This window comes from Manacus candei, unplaced genomic scaffold, assembly GCF_025592945.1.
Source record: "Manacus candei isolate 608988 ecotype Guabito, Panama unplaced genomic scaffold, ASM2559294v1 h1tg000037l, whole genome shotgun sequence".
Taxonomy (NCBI): domain Eukaryota; kingdom Metazoa; phylum Chordata; class Aves; order Passeriformes; family Pipridae; genus Manacus; species Manacus candei.
Genome location: NW_026138085.1, coordinates 5,297,208 through 5,318,721, shown reverse-complemented (window position 1 = coordinate 5,318,721; position 21,514 = coordinate 5,297,208). Strand labels below are relative to the sequence as shown.

Here is a 21,514-nt window from a genome sequence, read left to right as displayed (position 1 = left end):
TAAGGCCATCTCAGATTTGACAGTGAGCCACAGCGTAGAGGAAAACAAGCAGCAAAGCCAAGGAAGCACACTTGGCATCCCTCCCCTCACAGGAAAGACTGTATAGTAAACTTGGGCTCTTTTCCCTCACAGCCAATTTTCACATTCTGGGCAGAGCTCTCATGCTGGTGTTGTATTTCGATTTTCCTCCAAAGCATATTTTCTGCTGTTTTAATTCTAATTACATGCATTTTTAGTAAAATACCAAATTGTTAATTTTCTTAATTAACTTTGATATTTTAGCTTCCACATTGATCTTTCAATCTTTCATGCATATTTTGCTTTGGAAGTGATATAGTTCTATATTGCATATACATAAAACAATGTATATTTTTTTCTCTTTTTACCTGTTTCATACTTAGACATGAACTTTTCATTTAAACGATGCAAGCCTACTTTTCTTTTTCTTCACTTTTCTTTCCTCTTTAAAGGTTACTAAAGAATAATGATTCTTTCCAGAGCTATTACAGGAATAATTACAATAATGATTGAAATTATGGTTTGTGGTACAATGGTGTGAATGATACTTGGATGCTGCTCTTCATTCTCCTGGGTCAAGTTATTGTTAATAGTTATATAATACTTCTGACCTATATTCTGAAGAAAATTCTGCATCTATTTTACTGTGAATCTTTACTCCCTATAAGAGGAAGCATTTTGCTAACACAGTAGTGTTGTCTGGAACAAAAAAAAAAAAACAACAACAAAAAAAACCTCAACATACACAATTTTTATGTTTCCCATTATATACAGATACACAAAATTAACAAATACACTTTCTTTAAAGGGAAACACATTTGTATTAAAGAATTGATTTTTGTTAATTTTTACCAGCTCATAGCTCCTGGGCATTTTCTTTTGACTCCTGAAAATGAAGATGTTAGAGCTTACAAAGCCAAGAAGTGCTGCAGATGCAGAAATTAACCTCACATTTTTTCTTACCAATGGAGGATAAATGATCATTTTTTGATTTTTTCCTTAGCAAGAAGGCATAATGAAAGGAAAAGATAGAGTTCAGCACAGGAGAAATTGGTGCACTGCAAATATTTTGAGTAAACAAATGACAAGTAAATATATGGCTTTATGGATGCTGCCTTCCTGTTCCCTACCTTGGGTTTTGATAGGTGAGAGGAAAGTAGAGCAATAAGTAATTTATTCTCCAAGGTGAGTCGAATCTTCACAAGGAAGAATTGGTATTGCCACATTTACTTCTGCCTGTTTACAGCTGAGCATCGACCACATTAGATTAATATGCAGTGTATATTTATTGCAAGATATTGGCAAGACTGGAGAGAACCTTTCCATATGAAAAAGATATATCACTGATGATACTGGGTGCTCTTTTTGTTTTTCTTTTGAATAGTAATAAACTAAATCCAGTGAAGAGCTCCAAGTAAACTAAATATAATGTAAAATAAGGAAAAGGTTGTCTTATATTATGAATACCATATTTTGTCCTTATGACAATGTAATTGAATTTAAAGTTTGTGTTCAGTGGCTTTTTAATATTGTTGTCTGGTTTAGCTTGTAACAGCTAAAACTTGGTTTTCTTCCAACAAGATTGGTTCAGATTGTCTCAATTATTAAAACCCATGGGTTTTGATATACATGATTCAGGTGATTGATTTGGGTCAAATGGAAAGGTTCCTGGGTGGTTCATAGATGTATACAAATATTATGTTTTCATATAGGTCCCAAATTTGTTATATTGAGTAATCTTGCCATCCTGCAATAAAACTCATAGTTTCTACCTGAGATCTGCACAGTAAAAACAGTTGTATTTTAAATTAATTTGTGGGAAAGAAGAGTCCACTGCAATTCACTGACTCATAAATGCATTAAACACTTCCTTAAACGCTTCCAATCAAAATATTTCAGTGAAATATTTTAACGTGTATACAGCAGTGATATTTAGATACACTACCTTTATTCATTCACCTCAATAAAATAACCACCCTCAGCAATTTTTTCTCATTAAGCATGGCCAGGAAATTTATGAGGAAACAATATATTATTTTTCATTACTTGTGTTAAGCAAATAAAGCAGAACTGATAGATACATGGTGACCCATATTGTCAACTACTATTTGAGTCCTGGGTGGGGGGAAGCACCTTTTGCAGTATATCATTTACTGAGGATTATATAAGAAACAGAAGTGTCACTACCTGAGTTCAGATTAGGAACCTCAACGTGTCAAGTGCCTGATTTTGACAAAACTCATCCTTTGCCCTGCAACCTGCATTTTCACGTGGCTTTATATTATTTTTTCAATCAATAAAACTTGAGAGCAGTGCCTCTTTTTTGAGGTCTAAGGTTAAGTCCCACACACTTTTTCCAAACAGAAGTCTACAAAAGGCTCCCTGATAACAGCTATTGATCAGGAACACAGTGCTCTTCTCTCGAGGGAACAAGCGTGCTAACCACCTGCAAGGGCAGGCAGGGAGTTATCCTAAAGGGAAGGGCAACACCTGGAAATGGTGGACACCCAAGAAGAGTAAGTGAGGTAACTTTTCTCTCTTTTGGAGCAACAGGAATGGTGTAGGGTTAAAAAATAGGAAATGAAAGAAAAGGTTGTTGGATTTTATTGTTGTGTCAGTGGTTACTTCAGCAGTAACTGAGCATATGATGGAGTAACAGAGAGAAACAGAGCAGGAACAGAGCAAATTTAGTTGCAGTTGCCTGGCTGTGTGACTGTGGCTGTGCCCTGGGACACTGGAGCAGGTTGCCAACACTCCCCTTGTTGCCTTAGTCATATAACGGGGTCTCAATTCACAGTGCCACTCTACCAAATGCTGTTAGAGGAATATTTTCCCAATTATCATTGTTTGCCTGTGCTCTTAACTATACTGTTCTTGTCTGATCAAAGAGCCCACCAATGCATCAGCTTTTGGGCACTTTTCCCAAAAAGGCTTAAGAAAACCAACACTAGGAAGCTCAGGAATCAGTGGCTCTTCCATAATCACCTCTGTCCCTGTGGCCATGGCTGGAAGACAAAGGGTTGCCAGCCACCAATTTCTGTATATTAAGTGTATTGTATACACCATATGTCATTTTTTTACCTTGTTGGAATCTCTGGGAAAAACTGGCAGGATTATGAAATGGAAAAGCGAAGATTACACACAGACTCATACCCTGAATAATCAAATGACTGGGTATGGACTGTGCTTTTAAATTTTCACCATACAGGTCTATTTTTCAAAAATTATATGAGCTAGAGAAAGTGAAGCAGTCCCCAACGACTCATGTACCAAATACGTTCTTACTGATTTTGTTGGTTTGTCTTTGTAGCACTAACAGTAAACCTAAATTAACTTTAGTGAAAAATGTCCTCCTAAATACACATCTTTTCCAAAAGCTGAAATGAGAAAATGCATGTGGATAGAGTAAGAAAAGAACCCTAAGGAGATCTTGGCCCTGTAATCTTTGATAATGCAACCCAGCATGTTAACATTAGACCACTACATCACATCATGCAGAAGTGTGAGTTTAAAGGCCAGTGAACTCTACAGATTTTCCCAGTCTTTCACAGCTGCAGAAACACCTGTACTAAATATATTTGGGTTGATGATTCAGTAGCCATCACAGAGTCCTTAAAGACTGACCTGCGGTACCTCAGTTCAGTGGAAATGCAGTGGGAGCAGTAATTTTTACTTGTCTTTATGTTGAACAGAGATCTGTGCTGAAGGCTGGACAAGCTTTGAGTTTTGTGACAAATAATTTCAAATGTGCACCACTTCTCTGAGGACAGCATCTCAAAATCTATCTAAAAAGGCTGGGTTCTGTTTCTGCAGGATGGTAAAAGAATGGCTTTGAGTAATTGTAAATGCCTACACAATGCAGTCAAATCAGTATGTTCCTGTTATACCTCTGTTTATCTCTGATTTTTTTTTCTGTAGATGTACAATGACTGTCTTGGCAGCCTTGCAAAATGCACCATGTGTGCATGTATGTATGCAAAGCACATGAACGCACTCCATTTTTCTCACAAGGATTATTTTAAAATATTTTGCATATTTAATCTCCTCTCTCTTTACAATACAATCAGCAATGTACTATAAAGACACTTCAGGGAAGGGAAAGTAGATTGTTAATACTGGTGTATCACCTGCCATCTGGACACACTTAACACATGGTGAGATGTAAAGATTCAGCCATTTGTGGAATTTGATCCCAGAGCTCACTTTCAATCAGGTAAAGTCATGTCTAGACAGGCACAGATGTTGTATGTACATAATGTAGTTCATTTAATTTATGGTTTGCTTGTGTTAGAATAATGCTGTACTGGGACTAGTGCAGACCCACAGTGCTCTGGTAGGTGAACTGGTGACATCTGAGTTCAAAGGAGTGTGATCCATGCCAGTGTCCCCAGTGCATGGCAGCACATAAAACAGCTTCATCAAGGTGATGTATTCCCATTGATTTAGATCACAGGCAAAGACAGACAATGGAACAGTAATTTTGCTTCTCACCTGCCCATTGTGTGGGTTGTGCTAAAAAAATCCATAGTAGAATCATCAGGCTTCTCTGCAAAGTAAATATAACAATTCTGGTGATTCTTCTGGTGTATTGCAGACCAGTGTTGATGTTTTATATTCCTTCTGCCTACATTGTGCATTGGAGCCCAGGGACCACACACTTTTTCTTTACTGGCTTTAGCATACGTAGGCCTGAACATGTAAGTGGAATTTTTTCTAATCTAGAAAACTTTAACAGGTAGACAGTGGCAGACTGCTGTAAAAATCCCAAAATCTAAGTACATTCTGAAGTCTACTTTACTGGAACACCTTCTTCTATGTACATGAATAGTTACATTTATGGAGGCAGCCATATTCGAAATACTTAAATTACTGTGCAAGTTCACCACATCCTCAAACATATTTGGGTGGGCTTTTTTCCTATACAGAAATACCCAAATTCTTTATTGTTCTTTCTTTACTCAAAAATTTAACTCTTCTCCAAGCACGTTGCCTTTTCAGAGCCATATTCCTGGAATGCATATCCAGTCAGCAAATACAACCAGTGAAATCCAAACTCTGAGGACACTGCCAGGCCCCCTGACTGTCCCTGTGGAGCTGTCCTTTAGTGACACCTAAGCACACGTGGCTACTGAGCAGTGCACTGGATTAGTTTGTGCAGCAGCTCTCATGCTCTGTGCTGAGCCTCCCTACTGAGCCTGTGTGTTAACTGTGGACACTGTAACAGTACATTCGTATTTCACACATGCAGGCACGTACTGGCATGGAAATTGGCACTGGAAAACGTCCATTCTGAATGTGAACTTTGGGATTAGGATTCTGTACAGTGGGGTTACAGCATGAGAGCTGTGTTCGTGTAGTAGCAGAGAAAATGCAGGGAGGAAGCACAGTCTCCCTGCAGGCTGAAGAGGGATGGTGAAAGGAACCTTAAAAGGCTGGCAAAGGTAGACCAGTCTTTCTCCTCTCCATTGGCAGATGGCTCTAAAACATTTCAGTCAGTTATGTCCATGCCCAATCTGGTTTTGTTCTAAGGGAGCTGTATCCTCCAGAGCCCACCATCTGTTCCCCACCCTGCCATACGCACGCTGAGGTAGGAATGTGCATCCTCCAGGGAAAGATGGTGGCATCCATTCCCAGAACGGGGCTGCTGCTCACCACAACTGGGGACATTGAAATGTGCTAAAAATTCAGTGTTCCCCCATCTACACATAGCATCTCTGTTATACATCCTGCACTCAGGGAAGAGAGCTGTCTACTGCTTGGCCATTTCATTGATCCCCAAAGGCTGGATGTTGTCTGGAATATGCCACTCAAAAGTTGACATTTAAAGTGTAAATTTAGCATTTGTCAAAATTTGCAGTCTGTATGTGATATCTTTCCCAGGAATATATTACTCTTACAAAATTTTTACCTATTGCCAAAATACCCTTGGTTACCTCTAACAATAGCAAGCTTATCTTCCTTTCTATTTCTGAAGCTATAGAAGGACCTCAAAGGTTCCTGCAAAACAGTAGCAATTGCAGCTCCTTATTTCTCTGTTGAAGATGACATACCTTTTTGTTGCTTTTGTTACAGATTCTGGCTGGCTTTCATATATTAGAAGCTCTACAAACAAGGTGAGTGGTTTAGAGTTTTGTACCTAACATGTTAAGATGTAGATAAGATCAGTAGTAAATGGAACAAGAATTTGAAAGGTGCAATGGGGAAGTAAGTTTCAATATTACTTGGATTGATGCTGGCTGATTGACAGTCAGCCACCAGGAAAAAAACATCTTCTCTCAAACTCCTAGAAAATTAATGTATTTGTCCTTTTTCATCCTTGTTTCAGATTTTATGGCTACCCATGCTGTCTTGCCCCACAGGATATTAAATAATAACAGTCTTCAGGCAGCAAAGAGAACTAATTGTCGTTCTTCTTCTACTTCACCACTGCTGCTGTAATTGGAAGTTATCTCCTTATAATTGCATCTGTAGTGAATAGTAATTATAACTCTTATCATTAGCTCTTTTTTTTAATTAGTTTTTTTCCCCTTATAAAATAATGTTTTGTACTAGTCCTTGCCTGACTTCCGAACACAAAGATGGTCACTCTATTAGCCTTGTATTTGCTGTGTTGTTAATTGCAAAGGTGGATTCTGCTCAGCTAGCAGGAAACTTGTGACATGAGCAGTAAAATGGAGCAAGGGAACAGCTGGAGAACATGAGCTGTGGATACAAGAGCAGAGCTTTCATTTTAATCCTCCCTTAGACTGTACATGGAGTGCTGAACAGAGAGGCTGAGTCTTACTACTGAATATAGCTTTGAAATTAATTTAGATCAAACTGAATCACTTAACCAAGAAAGCCAGCTTGCCAGCTCTTACTCAAATCAAACAGATATGCTTTTTTAAAATATTTTTTTTTACATCAGCTTTTTGGCATATTTAAGAACGAGAGCAAACATTTTATCGACAGGGTACGATCTACACAGAAAAGACATGGTGAAAAGATTCCTGAGCTCTCCCTAGAGTGTTTTGTCCCTCATCTCTTTTCCAATAGCTCCATTTTGTTGCCAAAATATATTCATTTCATTTTAAAAATATTAATATTCTGGCATTATACTGCACAATACAAGAGAAAGGATAACTGTGAAGTTTTGCAAGTCAGAATTTCTCTTCCCTATATATCATATAAGCACAGGGCTACTGTGGGCTCACAACCTGAGGAAGTGCTGAGAGCTTTAGCAAGTGATAAAACATATTTTGAGAACTAATTTTAAATTTATTTTGAGCTGTATATATTAATTAAAAAGTTTATTACTGTATAGTTGATTATTACCAGTATATTTTATAATATTCGTTTGCAGGTCTTAACAACAGCATAAGATTGGGCTTGCAGCATCGAGTTGAGAGAATGTTGGTTATTATTTAAATCATGCTTCTGATCTAATTTTTAAACTAGAAAGCAGGAGTATCTGAAAATACCTGGTGAAAGGGTCTGCAATGCACAATAAGCTCCATAAGCACATTCCATATAGATTGTGATTGACAATACTTGCAGAATTTAGTCCCACTGCACTTCCTGCTGTATTGTTACTCAGACTAAAGCTTGTATATGTGAGCTTTTCATCCTTTGTTTTAACCATCACTTTGACTTTCAGATGTGTTAGAAATCTCCTCTCCTCCTCCTCATTTTTCAGCTTAGACCTCCTATTGGACGCGTTCTTAAGACCTTGAAAATCCTAATTTTCTTCTGACACATATCTTCTCCTAGCTCCAAAATTTGGCACTATAAATCTAGTCAAAACTTCTTTTTATTATCATGGTCTACTAAATATATATAGAACATGTGTTTGACATTTTCATAGCAAAACACAGACCATGTGTGTAGAAAATTGCATTGTGAGTCAACTTACCTGTTTATTTACTTCTACATTTTTCTTTGAAAAAATAAAAGGATTGGCAGATGCAAAAGTTTAATTAAGAGGAAGCTATTTTGGCTTCCTGTTCATAAAAGAGAAAAACACATAAAAATACAAAACTTCTCTTGTCTTCCTTTGCTTTTTGAAATGGTGTGATTTAACCCTTATGTGAAAAGTCTGTATCTCCAAAGCCCTATTTATACATCTATAGATATACAGAGAAGTTTCCACTTGTAGGATGAAATCCTTTGTGCCAAGATGCAGCCTGTAGGGGATTTTTAAAAATGAGTTATAAAACTCCAAGGAAAAAGGATTTATAACAGAAATGCTGACACAACCTTAACTAAAGTGGTGCAAAGAGACAAGGATACAATATAATTAAAACAACAGAAGCCCAGAATGTCAGTATCTGAGCAGATCTCCTTGACAAGTTCTCTGCTTTTTAACTTTGCAGCTTTAACAGCATCAACTGTTTTTTGTGGGTGGTTTGTTGATTTGTTTTGTGGGTTTTTGTTTGGGTTTTTTTTAAGGATGTATTAGACAGAGTTTTATAAAACTGCAGCAGAGGGCAAAACAGCAGTGAAATGATTGAAGATATGCATTTGAATCAGCTTGGTTTATAGGGATTACTTTGGCTATATGAAAATCCATGAAGGTCATAATGACATTTATGTCATTCTAAAACTGATGTGTGCTTTTTTTTTTATTCCCTTTATACACTGAAGAATAAACAGTTTTAAATGTGCTGTTGAATTAAAAAGTAGTTGCATTCAGCTTTTAGTGCAAAACAAACTTTTAACGAAATATGTTATCTCTAATCTAAATTCATACCTTTGGGAGCTAAATAACATTTTCAACTAAGCTGCAATTTTGCCAGAATTAAAACCAAATATCTACTTCAGCAAATTAGCTAATGTGTAGTTTTCGCAAGCATACATTTATAGGGGAACTTTAAGCATTTTTTAAAAAATTTTGAAGACTTTCTATTGCTGTGCTTAGTAACTGAAGTCTGAGAGTCAGAAAATTCATGTATCTTCCAATTCGTCTGTACCATCCACGTGCTTTCTCTTTAAAAGTATGACTTTTTAAAAAGTAATTTGTTATAGGCAGATATAGATCAAAAATTTATAAATATATCGTAAATAAATGCTACATTGTAGTTTTCCATGGTTATTGATTTTTACTAGTCAGACACTTTGTCATAGGAGCTCCAAAATCAAATGAGTTGTATTCCTAAATTACCAAAATAAGAGCACATTCAGTTTTAGCCACCAGAGGCCCCATGGCTTTAGTGTTCTGCATTTAAACTTTTTGTCTCCTCCATCATTTTTCAACTAGAAACTGAGGGGAGAAAAGAAAGCTGAGACATAGAATTCCAACTCAGAGAACTGTGGGCAACAGTGAGAATACACCACACAGGATATTGAAGGTACCTTATTGACTGAGAGTGTTTCACAGTGTTTTGTCATATGCATTAATTTATGCTTACATGCTCTTCTGACCCTGTCTTACTTATTATTTTATATAAACAGACTCCTTCTCATTTTTTAAACCATAGCTAGTTCTAATTATTTAATCCTTATTCTTTAAATGGAAATCAAAGTTTCCAGTTCTTACTTAACCAAATGGCCTTTGTCCTCTGTGCCTTTGATCAGCACTGGCCAGTTTTCCAAAAGCAAAAACCCACATGTACACCTTGGCAGAGATAGTAATTGTGCTCCATTTCAAATATTACAGTGTCACAAGTTGTATCTGAAAATCCAAAAAATTATAAACTTTTGCACTGTTTTGTAATGTGAAAAAAATATCCTTTGATCCTTATCATTTAGAGCTGTACTTATAGCTTATATATATATATATATATGCTTATATATATATTTATATATAATTTTTAACTCCGAGGACTGGTCATGGCTACCAGAGGAACAAGATGTAGGGAGGGAGAGAAAAAAAGAAACAACTCAAACATGGAAATGACTGAAAATGAAGACAAAGTTAGTGAAGAAAATCATATTGCTCATGCTGTTTGGCTTAATGCTAATAAAATAGTTTTGGTGGTTTTCCCAGCAATTAGAAGACTTTTCTAAAATACATTCCTAAATACTTATGTAAAAGAAGCACGCACAGCATGGAATATATTTATGAACCACCTTTTAACTTCAAAGCTTTTTCTTTTTACATAATTTCAACAGCAGAAGAAATTAAAAAAAAAATCCCTCTGAACTGTGTTTGGGTCTCTTAAAATACAGTAATTGGAGTGGATCAGCAGTTGGTAAAATTAATCCAAAGTAACTGTTTATTCAGTGTGGCTCCAATGTAATCCTACAGCTTTCAAGAATTTCAAACCCCAAAAAATATAATTATATCCTAAAGATGTTAATGAACATGGGGGAAAATGCTGTCAATAAAGTTCCTATCCCACACACGGTGCAGCTGGAATGGGGATCAGTCAACAGAGATCAATCCTCAGTTATAAATTGTGTTCCAGATTATGTAAGGAATCACTAGAAATTTGAAAATTAGGCAGAGATTTCCAGGCTTCAAGAGTTCATATTCCTATTTTAGACTTGATGGGAGCATGTTGCACACAAAATAATACATGGCCAGATACTTTTATTAAAGTCATAAAGAACATTCCTAAGGAGGTTTTGACATTTTTCAGATATTTTGTTTACCCAAGAGAGTTTTACTATTTATATTCATGTGTTGCTACCAGAATTACACTCTTTTAAACACTCATACTGTGGTATAATAGCGTTTTGCCCTGGCTTTTCCAAGGACTCAAAAAAAAAATAAAATCTGCAAAGCAAGTGTGGAACCTTGTTTGCAGCAAATATATTGATTTAAACCTACATGTCAGGTTACATGGAATTTTCTGCTGTGAAATAGGAACTTGCATCAAATTTGGAACGTGTCAGAGTGCAGACTGATGCTGGGATTGACATATCACAGAACAGAGTGGTCCCAGAATATTGACACTCTTGAGATAGAATTAGATACTCAGACTTTTTTTTGCTTCCTCAAAAAACCCACGAAGATCAACCCCTGGATTTAACATGTCAGTGAACATTCTAAAGCAGTGGCCAGAACTCTCCTCTTGCTTTGTCAGCTGCCTTTCAGGCTTGTTGAGGGGATGAAATGAGAACTAAGTGCAATAATGCAGCCCTCAGAGGTACGTGACATGCTGACAGCTGGCCAGGACGGTTGTTTGGATATTGTCTGCTTCTTGGCTGAAGGGAAACACAGAACTAACATGGTTATGTTGTTACAGGTGCACAAAACCTTTATTCAGAGCTAGTGCTTTTTATATCTACACACCACATTATGTTTTGCAGCCACATCACTGACTGTAAAGATCTAGATTTGAAATGAAAAGCAACTGTTTTGCTGCATCTGGATGTTCAAATTCCATGGAACATTATATTTGAGAGAACCCAGTTGCTGGTTACCACTGCTAGACAGTTTCTCTTGCCCAAAGAGATTTCAGAAGAATTTATGACCTGTGCAGTGCTCTTACAATGGTGAGGAAGATTCATTTTGGTAAGGGTTAGAGGTTAAGGTTAACTAACACAACAGGGTTTGTATTACTGTTGTCCAAGTTCTCTGGATATATTCTGAAGTGTTTGCTTTCCTGTCTCTGAATATCCAGGGATTTGTGTGTTTCTGCAAGAAGCAAAGATCTGTTTTCTGCAGCATGACTTCTGAATGTTCTCCCCAAGTCTTTGGCAGAGTTGTTGAATTAAAAAGGTGGAATGGGAGTTCAAGGTAGGGTGGGAGGATGACCTGGGGATGATGGAGTCCTGTAGATGATGACACTCAGCATAGGAGATGGGCTTTCTAAGAAACTAGAAAAGAAATCAAGTGCTTCTATTGCATTGCATTGCACTGAAGAAAAGGATCTATTTGTTGTAGAGTGCTTCTGTAGGAGCCTGGTGGTTCATAAAGTACTGATCCTAAGTTACACAGAAGGTATTTCCCTTATTTGAGGAAAACATATCAGGTTATAAGGCATATTTCTGAATATCCTACTGCTTAATAATGAAGTAGAACAGCAAATGGTTAAGAGGGGAGAAGAAAATGAGACATTAATGAAGATTTTTCTATGTGTACATTGGAATAGATTAAACTGTGTTTTCGGGGCAAGGGAAAACTGGAACACTTTTGTTACAAATCCTCTTTGTTTTGTTGCATGTTTCTTTTCTCATATGTTGATGGTTTTTCACTGCATTTTTGGTTCATAGTACTTGTGTTGGCATGATAGATTATACTGGCTTCAGTGAAGTTCATATTTGTACCAGGTCACTGACCAAGGATAGAAAAAGAATTAAAGGAGCGAAAAAAAAGGAGGGAAAAAACCACTCAGAGCTTTTACATTTCATAAAGATAAAAAAGTCTGTCAATAAGCATTTGTCCAGTGGTCTTAAACTATTATAATACTGAGTAGATAGTATGCCAAAATACCCAGTGTGTATTGCTGGATAAATCAGATGCATCTATAATCCCTAAGTATAATGAACCACATTTTTTATCTTAAATTCCTTAGTCCTCATCTTCCCACTGTGAGTGGTAAGGGAGGCCCAAAGAGTCAAACAGGGAATGTTTCATTTCTGTTATACAGAGAGCAGCTGAGGCACAACTATTTCAGGTGGGATATTCTGTGCTGCTGCTTGAAGATATTATGGCATTGGTGCATCTACTGGCTGGGACATCTGGCTAGAATACATGAACTTCTCTTTATGAACCATGCTGACCAAAATCTCACTGAACTGGGTACATATGGCAGTAGCCTGTAATAGTTTTGACTCGTATGTAAATGGATTCTCAAAAAATTCCCTTAGGGTAAAGTTTTTGTAGGCACCATCAAGGATAGCTGTGTGGATATGATTATTGGATTTGTAATAAAAACATTTTTCTAATTGATTAGTTGACCAATTAGACCAACATGATGATCATGTTTTTCATGATCATCAATAATTCAAAGTAATCAGTGTGATATTTTGGTTTACCACCCAGTGATTTTAAAATGATCCCATCTATCATGGAAGTGACCTGTAGAAACAAAAGAAATTAAATCAATAGAATTTTATAGAATTTTAACTGCATTGCATAAAAAACAAACAAACAAACAAAAAAAAAATTAAAGAGTGCAGAATTGAATAGAAAATATTATTCTCCTGTAGTGGTTTTGAGTAACCTACCAAATTCAGGAGTTACAACAGAGGTTGTTGGAAAATTCTCTTGAAAGGATTTATTTTCTCTGTTAAAGTATGAATTTCTTCTCTAAAATGATGTATTTCTGTTAAGAAACCCCAAAGATGCAGGAAAAAGATGGCTGGTTTTGGCTGTAGTGGGTCTGTTTCACATTGTTTTGTAGCTGTTTGAACACATTGGGGGATCCAGATCCAGCAGGCTCCAACAGGTATTTGTGTTCTTTACTTCTACATGGGTTCCAATTTATTTTTCCATTTGAGTCAATATGGAGTCAGAAGCCCAAAAGCATCACTGATGGTGGCTGCTAGAATGGGCTCTGTCACCATTCCAAGTAAGAGTAAATCATAGCAGTCCCAAGGATGTAATAATTTATGCAGGCAACATTTACCCTGGGTGGCTTGGGATTATAATATACCAGAAAGTCATGTTTCCCCCCAATTTACATTATATTAATCATAGCATAGCTAAATATAAAGATCCAGCCTAAAGTTCAGTTGCATGTTGTATCAGCTACCAAACAGAAACTCAAAATCACTTGCTATGACTTCAAGCATTGCCCAGTTCATCTGTGTTCAAATACTCAGATTCAGGGCAAGGGGCTTTTTTTAGAAATCAATTACATCTTATTTATAAAACACTCAGTAATGTGGAAAGTCAGATTTAAAATAATTTCAAACTTCCTGGCAGTAAATAAAAGCTTAAGTCCAGCAAATCATTAGTTGTTTTTATCTTCAAATTTAATAGCTGTATTCGACACTGTATAAGTGGCTTAAGGGCATTAAGGTTCTTAGTGTCTGTAAACTACATTGTTGGGACTTGGTTTTAAATATTTATAAGTCTACTATTAAGAACAAATCATTTTCTCAATCTATTTCACTAAGAGAAATTATTTATAAGTATATCATTAATTATTTAGATTTTCCTGGTATTATATTTACATTAATAATTAAATGCATCTAATTATTAAATCATATAAATAAGATTTAGTTTCATTGATGAGTTGAAATGCAAACAGCAATTCCATCACTGACTGTAAACATTTGAAATGAGATACTCTTCAGTAACAAGCCCTCATACTTGCTAGAAGTCATGAGAGTAACCTGCTGAAGTAATTATAGCAGGTAAAATCATGGCAGGTTTTGGATTCTCCCAACCACAATGAGCTTTGTCCAGCTTTCACAGGTATTCCAGTGCAGGATCTTTATACTGACCACCACTTACCTCTATGCTTCCTGATGGCAATTGCCTTTTATAGGGGAGGTGCAGGTCTGATTCCCACTCCAGAACCTCGACCATCTCCTCATTAACATCTTCAAAGAGTGCCACAGCTCAATGCCACGTGTAACACTGTGCCCTAATCCCAGGAGTTACAACCCATTTCAGGGGGCACTTTGATTTCTGCCCATTTCTGTCAGAACCAGCAGCACCAGCTTCCCCCACACAGCCTTTCCAAGCCAGGGAAGGGTGAGGTTCGTGCTCCCTGCTACACAGTTAACAAGTGGCTCCTTTCTCACTCAGTTGTGTCTTGTACGAAATATAATTACAGGATGAGTAAAATGTAACCTGGTTCAGCCCCTGATTATGACAAAGTTAGACTAGGTTCAAAAGCCTATCATTACCTATATAAAGTCTTCTGGTGATTACAGTTCTTCAGCATAAACCTTCAGCTAATGCAGCCCCACTGCTATTTCCAGTCTTCCCCTTATCAGGGATTACTCATGTCTAGTGGTGATGTGCAGTGACCCATGTGTGCAACAGACATAAAATCTTTACACCTTTTGAACATGTGGAAAGGCTCTTTTCTAGAATTATTTACTGACATTGGAAACCAATCAGCATCTTGAACCTGGCACCTGAAGACCTCAGGTCTGGACTAATGAAATCTGGTTCAAAAGATTTTTCATCTTTCGTGTATTTATCTGAAACCAGAACCAGTGTATATAGGCCTCCTGGAAGCACTCCTAAGTGGTCTTTTCAACTTTTCTTTCTCTCTCTGAAGTGCCCTCGGGTATAGCCTAATTAATCATAGGCTAAGACTTTCTAATAAATTGCAAACAGTGTAGGTTTTCCAAATTGTATTTTGTGTTGTTCATAGCAAGTAAGCATCAGGTATAAATAGCTGCCCATAGTTGAATGCAGACATAAAATGTTCGTATATGTTTATAACAGCACTTCATGTTTTCAGTACCAGCTTGATATTTTCTCCTTGGGTCTTTATTTGTTAATGTAATCCTGAAATCTTCAATTGCCTGCTTTCATCATAGTTTCTTTATTCTTTTAACCTGTTTTCAGCCATGCTGGTTTATTGCAAAATAAAAGTAAGAATAATGTCAACGATTTCCCACACAAAAGCACCCAAGGGAACACTTTAGGACAATCTGAACTACAACGAGAAAGAACTGAGCTGATGCTAATTTATATGAACTTTTAATTTGAGGATAATACTAGAAGTGAATCATAATCTTCAAGGTGAAGAAGTACTTTAGCTTCCTAAACCTATTTAACCTGAACAGTGAAAGTGCCGTTAATTACTTGTCATACTTATTTATCATTGTTTCCAATGTAATAAAATCTGAAGAATATTTATTTTCAAAAGGTGATGCATTGGTAGAGTATTCAAACAGTGAAGAACATGCAAGAAATCTCCTCTGTGTGTCTTACATTCAAAGAGACTTTTCTAATAGGTCTCTAATTTTCTTTCTTTGACAAGTTTTTGCTTTATTTTGGGTTTTGGTCATCTAGTTGGTTCACTGAAAAATTGAACTGTTATTGCACAAAATGGGGTGAAGTGATACAAGGCTGACAAATTGTGCCCACCATGGGAGGTAGAGAGCAGAGCCTGTGCTGTAACAGTCCCATCCTACTTTTAACAAGATGAAATGGCCAGTGAACTTCAGAAGGGAGCACACAAATAGATTTCAAGCATCATGCCTTAATGCTTTTATGTTACAAAAAACTCTAATTGCTCCTGCAGGGATGAGAAGTCAGAAATTAGAAAAATCGTAATTGCCCTCAATATAATCACTAAACTTCAGCCAAAGCTGTCCAACTTTCTGTCATATCAGTCCTCCTTGATTTGACTGTGTACAGCTGTTGCATTTAATCCTAGCCTGGAATTACCTCAAGAACTTTTTGTTTCCCTAACTCAACAGAGTTTGCATCTCTAAACTCTTTCAGTCTCCAGTTGTCTCAATCTATGTTATCAGATCTTCTTCTACCAAAGTTACTTTGCTGAAATTATTTGTGCATAAACAGATTTCCACATGAAGTCAGTCACATCAGTATTCATATGTACCCAAGGATTCACTTAATCTCTTGGGGAGGAATTCAAGTACACACTGTATTTTTGCTTGCAGGTTGTATATCCTTTATGAAAAATTGTCCTGAGTATCACAGAATCATAGAGTGCAAAGAGTCAGGGAAATGTCATGAAGACTCTGCGCATCAGAGGATGATCAGGTTTCAGAAGGTATCACACTGAGTACACATACACTGCAATTCCTGGAGTGTGTAAACATCCCCTAAAATAAGCACTTCAAATAAAAGCAACAAGAGCAGCTTCATTGGTCCATGGCTTAAGACAGATTTTAAAAGCCATCCAGCAGACAGCAAGTCTTCCTTGAGTTTTCTGTAGCAATACATCTACTAAACTTGCTAAGCTCATTTATAACTAGCTCAGATGTATCTGCATGAGCTGTACATACTACATGAATTTAAAATATATACCTGAGCTTCTTGTATAACCAAACTCTGAGATGGTGTCATATTAATCTATACATTTACTTGTTGATTATGGACCCACTAGGTGTAAATAAAAGTATCAGTCTCTGGACATGTGAAAAATAGTCATAGAAAAGTTTGGGTTGGAAGGGACCTTAAAGATCACCTCTTTCCAACCCCTGCCATGGGCAGGGATATCTTCCACGAGGCCAGGTTGCTCAGAGCCTCATTCAGCCTGGCCTTTAGCATCTCCAGGACTTGGGCAGCCACAACTTCTCTGTGCCAGGGCCTCACTACCCTCACAGTAAAGAATTTTTTCCTAATATCCAATCTAAACCTACAGTCTCAGTCTGCAGCCATTTCCTCTTGTCCTGTCACTACACACTCCTGTAACAAGTCCCTCTCCATCTTTCTCACAAGTCCTTTGCTTTAGGTGTGTAACTGTTCCTTGTCACCTTATATTCACCCCAGTCTTTCTTCACTGTCAGTGTTTAGATCAGTCAAATGCTAAGGCCACAGACACGTGTGTATAATGTTGTTAAAGTTGAGCACGTGGGCAGAAGCAGCAGCAGCAGATTGGAAACTGTGCTCTCTTGTCAACAGAGATTTTGCTTCTCTGAACTCTCATCCAATTTTCAAGTAATTTAAATTTAATACTCTTTAACATGATTAGGCAAAAATCTTAATCATAAGGCAGATTGACCTGCATATCTGACAGAATGAAAAAGTGACACCTTACACTAATTTATTCTGATTGCAATTTATGGTGGACCCAGTTATTTGGGAAGGAGGTTCTGCAGACTCTGGACACAAAAGTGTCCCCAAGTGGCTTTCAAAGTTGACTGAAGCACCAGGGCCAATTTTTGTTATCTTACTGAAGTGTGCAGTACTACCAAGCTGTACTTAGTTGCCAAAAGACACGCAGGGTCTCTAATACCTTTTTTTTTTTTAAGGGAAATTGATGGAGTACATTTTAAACTGAAAATATCCTGAGGGCAGCATTGGATCCTGATCAGGTCTATCTTTGAGGAGGATGATATAAGGGAAAATTAATTATTAGTAGAATATTAGTGGTACAATATCATATATATTCAGATTTGTCAATAATAAGCATAGATTTGAAAACAGAAAAAGATTTCCAGGCTCTAGCCAAGAGGGAAGTACTGAAACATTTCCAGACAAGGTGGAATATGAAGAAGGCAGTGTAATATGATAGAACCACGAAATTAATGAATTAAAAATTGAAACTTGTGACCTTTGTCTTTGGGTGTTCAATGTGCTGGTATCTTCAAGAGGGGGATGCTGAGACTCTCAGATGTCACTTGTTGGTTGTTGCTGGTACTGAATTGATATTGACATTAATTAAATCCGTGCTTGAAGGGTTCAGCTTGGAGACTTAACATGGCTGGAAAGAGATGCTGAAGGGATGCACTAACATGCCTAGAGATACTAAGAAATCTCATAAGTGATTAATTCATATACCTTCCTTTGCTCAGGATTAAAATGGTCACCAGAATTGTTTCCCAGAACAAAATTTTCACTGTGTTAAATTGGATTTGGGATAGGTAGGAAATAAAGAAATTTGCCTTTTCTGTAGCTGGGGAGCAATTACCTGGATAACCTGCATGTTTTACCCTTAAGAAATTCTCAGCTGTTTTAGGGACAAGGAAACTTAGTAATATCTTTAATAGCACTTTTTACCTACATTTGTGCCATAGGATCACAAGCCTGTTGAATAACACTGCATGTGCCATGCAATGCATTCTGTGGTCTGTGGCTCATTCTTGTCCAATCATCTTTTCCTGACTGGCTAAAATTTTTGTCTGATGGACCCCTTCCATCCATGTGTTTCTGTGCTCCAACATCCATGTCTGTAACAAAGCCCCAGGTACAAATTCTCTGTAGCTTTTAGATTCAGAGATCCACTGTTCATGTGAGTCAGTATTATCAGGGATGGGCTGATGACATTCCTGTATGCAGATATTCTGTCTTATTTTTCTTTTATATTGACAGCTATCCCCTTCTAGAGGGGAAAAAAATGTGTCTTTCTCAATTATTCTTTTTTTTATTCCTACTGAACATTGAGCAAATGTAGTCATCTAAATATCTGTTTTAGTGTCAAGAGTTCTATGAGTGGTAATAGCTGGGTTAGACCTCATCATTTTATGTATTAAGTTATAGTTGTTTCTTATCATAAGCATTATTTTACTTTTATCAACAGTCATTTTCCTCTGCCTTTTTATCACTGAGACACTAAATATCATTACATATTCTGTAAGTCTTCTCACCTTTCATTTTTACTAGGAATAATAAAATTGTATCATTAGAAGACTTCAGCCCTTCCCCAGGTTCTCTATGAACGTGTTGAGCACCACAGTCCCCAGCATAACTCTCTGCAGGATTTTGCCTGTAAAAACTGGCCTTTTATTTTCTAAATGTCATTTCAGTGGTGTTTTTTTTTTTTTTTCTTACAAATTCATGCAATGGCTTTATTGTATATACCATAGAATCATAGAATGTTAAGGGGTTGGAATGGACCTTAATCATCTACTTCCAGTCTCAAAGTGGGAAGATTCAGTTCATTTTTGCCCACTGTAACCCGGTGCATTTCTGGGAGGTGGACTGGCCATGGCACAGTAGCACACAAGTCCTGTAGTGTTCCAGGCCTCCCTGACACTGCAGGATGTGCTCATCCATAGGCAGGGCTCTGAGCAGTTTGTCTGAATCCTTTCGTATACCTTAGGGCTGACAGGGGATTCCCAGTGGGAAAAAAATAGTGAAAAAATCACTAAGCTCTTTGGCATACTCTGTGCTCTTTATGTGAGCTGATAAGACACTCCCGGGCTCCAGGAGACTTGAAATATTGTAAATCCAGTCATACTGAAATTCCCAGTGCTTGGCCCCCGAGACATGAGCTCCACTTTGTCATTTTCTTTCATTCCAGGCTTGCACCAGGAGGACAATTTCTCAAAATCATGCAATCTATAAGGTTAATCTAGTTGTAACTGTATGGATATTTCACATTATAAAGCACTTATGATTTCCTTGTAATCCCAAAGTTACCTGGCCGTCTTAGACAATTGAAACTAGTCTTTAAAATTAAAAGCAGGTATGACACAAAATGATTTAGAAGTCAGTCTGTTTTCCACTGACAGGTTCAGTGCCCATGAGTTCCAGGGAAAGGAGGAAGCACAGAGCTTCCAGCATCTCAAACCAAAGAAATCCCAGTCTCCAGCCTTGCCCTGCTCCTAGGCTCTCACCACACACCCACCAGTGTGTGGCTTCTCAGAGGCCAGCCAGGAGCCACTGCCTCACATAGTGATGGTATAACAGAGTCCAATGGATCCATTTTCCTGCCTGTTGGCAGCAGCTCCTGCCTCCCAGAGTTATAGGAATTCCCTTAATACGCCATCACCTGGGCCTGTCTACATCCTCCATCGAAAAGACCACTCTGAGCCTGGCCTGCATTACCATGAAAATATATTTATCATTTATGTTGTGTCAGGGGCCTCTGTCCCATACAATATTCCAGCTGGATTAATCAGTGCACAGGGGTCAGACATAAAGTCCAGACCCCGACAAGCTCACACGTTGGGTAGGAGGCAGGGGCCAGACACAGCAGGAAACAGTGAACCAAAATCCATATCATAAACAGTGATTTCTTTATGTTTTGTGAGTGCTACTAAAACCTACAAACCAACAGATTCTTGGGTCTGTGCCTTATTCACCTTTATTTACTAACACATGGGTTCCAGCAAGCTTGGGAGCTGAAAAGCTGTTTTTTCTGTCGACAGTAGCAATATGCATCTTGCCAAGATTTTTACCACTTTAGGAATATATTTTAAAAATTGAGACTGTGCAATTCAACTTTCTAATCTATTAGTTTATTTCTGCATAGATTTTTTTTTTTCCTACTACCATGAGGAAAAAGATTTATTCCACTGGAGGACCAAAAACTGTGTTTCTGTGAAATCCAGCTGCATGTAAATGAAAAAACAGCTCCTCAGGAACCACGTCCTCTCATGTGGTTAAGCAGGTGTGGAAGCTTTCCAAAAATGTTTTTGAGGCTCTGCTGTAAATTCAGACTAGAAATGGAAAGTCATTTCCATTTCCTTTTCACGGGGAGGAGGGGAAAAAAAGTTTTATTTGAATATTCTTAATATTATTAAAATTTAACTATACTTTCTCCAGTTAGAAGAAAATGTAAGCAGGTAAAGGCTGCAAAGAGTTCATTACCACGCCAGAAACAGCGCAGGGGAGGCAGGGTTTGGCCAGGCCCCCAGAGGTTAAGGGAGAGGCAGCGTGTGTGCTATGGCTGACAGAGGTGCTAATTGTCTGTGTTTGGGCAGGGGCCCAGCACGGATCCCAGCCAGCCCCTCTCATGTGTAAGATAACGCTGACAAGAGAAGAGTGACTGCAGCTTTTGTCTGAAGAATCACTCGTGTGCTGCACCAGGGCTGCAGTCTTGTGCTGCTTAATCTCTGTCTGAAGAGCCTACACCCAGCCCTACAACCTGTTCCTCTGACAATGGCAAATGTACAGAGCCTGCCAAACAGTTTATTAAATTATGGTGTAAAATGTGTTATCCCCCCTTCTGTGCTTTACAACAAAAATAACTTTAGTCAAAAGATATTGGCTTTGAGCACTCATAATCTTTTTCCCACCGCT

General features: G+C 37.6%; 1 protein-coding gene across 1 annotated transcript in view; it reads left to right on the top strand.

Moving 5' to 3' along the window:
• Positions 1-21,514, top strand: part of TENM2 (teneurin transmembrane protein 2) — a 1,665,603-nt gene that overhangs the window by 641,224 nt on the left and 1,002,865 nt on the right. Inside the window, exons 12-13 of the mRNA XM_051794292.1 lie at positions 6,091-6,131; positions 9,254-9,344. The gene's annotated coding sequence lies outside the window, so the exon portion shown is untranslated. The remainder of the gene's footprint in view (positions 1-6,090; positions 6,132-9,253; positions 9,345-21,514) is intronic.